We start from the raw sequence: 2,498 nt of genomic DNA, 5'->3' as shown, positions 1-2,498 counted from the left end.
CATTGTGTTCTCCCAAGAATTCATGTTTATAGTGGTGTCTTTGGCACCTTGTATTCTTTGCTTCCGCTGCTTCCCGCTGCCGAGATGGCTTAGGGCTGGAAGCTGTTAACTTCTTTTGCACCACCCGGATTCGGGATTCCGGCTACCCAGCAGTTATCTATGGAGTGGGTCCCTCTCTCCAAGCGCGGCCAAATGTTCCTTACCTGTTCCCCAGAGACAGTACCTCTTCCCAGAGACAGTACTATGAGCCTGTTCAGACTCTCTGTCTCTTCCCTTTGTCTCTTGGGCTCTGCGCGTGCTTGCCCCATGTTGGGCTGGGGATCCTGCCTCCCCTGTCCTTCCCGGGCTGCCCGTTTTCAGATCTCACCAGTTCGCACTCACTCACTCAGGTATCCTTGAGGTTCTATTCTTTCTGGAGTCCGTATTTTCTCCTTCCGCTTTTGCAGATGAGAGTAATATCCTTCTCAGTTCGATCGATGGGGCAGACGGAGTTTACAGAGCTCCCTTCCTCTCCGCCATCTTGGCTCCCCCTCCTTCATGTTTTGAATGAGCTGATTGAAACTTTATCTGTTCATGGTTTAAAAATAGCCCCAGAAAAAAATTCAGATTGATCCACCCTACTCCTATTTGGGAAGAATAATTAAAAATCAAACTGTCACTTGACAGCCTTTACAATTGAAGACAGAGCATTTGTGTCCTTAAATAATTTTCAAAAACTATTGGGAGATATTAATTGGATTCGGCTTCTTTTAAAGCTATCTACTAAAGATCTTATTCCTCCGATGTTTGAGATCTTGCATGGAAACTCCCATCCAAATTCAAAACGGGAGAGTTAACTCCTTTGGCCTTGGAATCCTTATGTAAAGTTAATGAGGCTTTATAAGGGGCCATGTTTACAAGGATCAATTACAATAAGCCTTGGTCTTTAATAATTTTGCCAACTGAACATTCTCCCATTGCTTGCCTATGGCAAGAAGGAACATTAGAATGGCTCTATTTATCAGCTACTCCTAAGAAGGTTTTGCCCGAATATCCTTCCTTAGTAGCACAAATAATTATTAAGGGGAGAAAAAGAAGCAGAGAATTGTTTGCTCAAGAGCCAGCAGAAATTGTCCTTCTGTATTCTAAATTTCAGATTGAGGAATTAATGCAGGCATTTACTGATTTCCAGGTTGCCATGATTGGGTAGACAGGCAATCTTGGCTTTAATACACCTAAGGATCCTATTTTACAATTTGGCAAATTAAATTCCTTTATTTTCCCCACGAAAACAAAAACTAAGCCTTTAGAGGATGCCCTTTTAGCATTTACTGACATATCCTCTAACAGCATGGCTTCTGTAATTATTTATAAAAACTCATCTAAACCTAAAATTCTCTTCGAACTAGGGAAACTTCAGCACAGAGAGCTGAACTTGTTGCTGTTATTAGATTTCAAGAAACTCCAGAGAGGTTTAATCTGGTTTCTGACTCTAAGTATGTGGTTAGACTAAGAAAAAAGCACCAAGAACTTGAGCAGAGAAATGGGGAGAATTGATCTGAATGATCGTCAGCCACAAGCAGCTCCCTCACGTAACATCGCTTCCCTCTCAGTCGAATATCAAAGCTCTGCGACTCTGAAATGAAAAATTGTCTTGCCCAAAGAGATTTATTGCTGCCTTAATATTAGGAATAACTGCATTGATTTCTATTATTACTGCTGTTACTATTTCTACTGTTACACTGGTTAAGAAAGTACACACTCCTTCTTTGGTCAATAATTTATCAAAAAATGTGACTTTAGCTCTTACTACTCAGGAAATTGTGTCCTAGAAAAAGCACTGTTATACAGTGGCAAACCTTAAGTTATATTGCATGGGTGCTGCAGCTGCTCGTATATATTTGCAGTCCCTAAAGTTTTAATGTTTTGGTATAAGATCATCACTTAACACCTTTAGTAATCAAAATGTTAAGTGTCACTAAATTTCTTTGTTAAAGTGCATCATAATGAACTCTTGTCAGATCTTTAGCGATGTCCATTTCTGAAATTTTGTCACAGAACAAGGGAAGTTGTAAGAGGGACTTTTGGGGACGAATGCAGTATTTGACATCTTTTTGATTAATACTAAAATGGGTAGAAAATTCCAGAGCTAGAAACTGCATTCAAGCTGAACAAGAATTAGGAAGGAACACAGGATTAAGTGAACTGATATTATAATTTTGTGACTCTTGTTGGAAACATTGTTGGTCCTTTAATGTTTGCTTATCCAGATTAAGAAACTTTCTCTTAAGGGACCTTTCGACTGGGGTGCATGGGCTGGTCCTCCACAGGCGCCCAAAGGTCCGGCGCAGGAAACGCAGCATCCTGGCTGGGGGTACCCCCTGCCGCTGCCCCCGCCGCTGGGGCAATCAATGCCCGCCGACGTCACCGACGCCGCTGCAAGCACCGCCACTCCCACGGCCGCCGCCTCCGCCACGGCAAGCGCCGCCCCACGCTGCCCCACCTGCTGCCGCGTAAGC

At 42.8% G+C, this 2,498-nt stretch overlaps 1 long non-coding RNA gene across 1 annotated transcript in view; it reads right to left on the bottom strand.

The window, feature by feature from the left end:
* Positions 1-2,498, bottom strand: part of LOC115284617 — a 13,565-nt gene that overhangs the window by 7,961 nt on the left and 3,106 nt on the right. The gene's annotated exons all lie outside the window — the stretch shown is intronic.

This window comes from Suricata suricatta, unplaced genomic scaffold (genome assembly GCF_006229205.1).
Source record: "Suricata suricatta isolate VVHF042 unplaced genomic scaffold, meerkat_22Aug2017_6uvM2_HiC HiC_scaffold_123, whole genome shotgun sequence".
Taxonomy (NCBI): Eukaryota; Metazoa; Chordata; class Mammalia; order Carnivora; family Herpestidae; genus Suricata; species Suricata suricatta.
This window is presented reverse-complemented; position numbering and strand designations above follow the sequence as displayed.